This window comes from Galeopterus variegatus, unplaced genomic scaffold, assembly GCF_000696425.1.
Source record: "Galeopterus variegatus unplaced genomic scaffold, G_variegatus-3.0.2 Scaffold3748, whole genome shotgun sequence".
Lineage (NCBI taxonomy): Eukaryota > Metazoa > Chordata > Mammalia > Dermoptera > Cynocephalidae > Galeopterus > Galeopterus variegatus.
Window position 1 is genome coordinate 34,293 of NW_007729859.1, and position 332 is coordinate 34,624.

Genomic DNA, 332 nt, shown 5'->3' on the forward strand with positions numbered 1-332 from the left:
AGCCAGTGATGCTTTGTCCCACAGGCATCCAACTCATGCGAATTCACCTGTATGTGCTGGCCTCACTAAATCAATAAAAGAAAAATTTAACTGTAAAATAAAATATAGGCTGAAAGGAAATGATTTAGGCTCACTATTTTCCATGAGTGGATGTTCCAGAGGGAGTGTGATACAGCAGAGGAGAATCTACAGCACAGCGGCTCCCCTTTCTCCTGGCTAACAGACCCTGACACTGTTCCACTTCAGGGACAAGGGGTACAGATCCAGACAGGAGCCACAGTACCACAGCCACCATGGTGGTCCCATCCTCTTTGCTAGTGACTGGTCAGGTG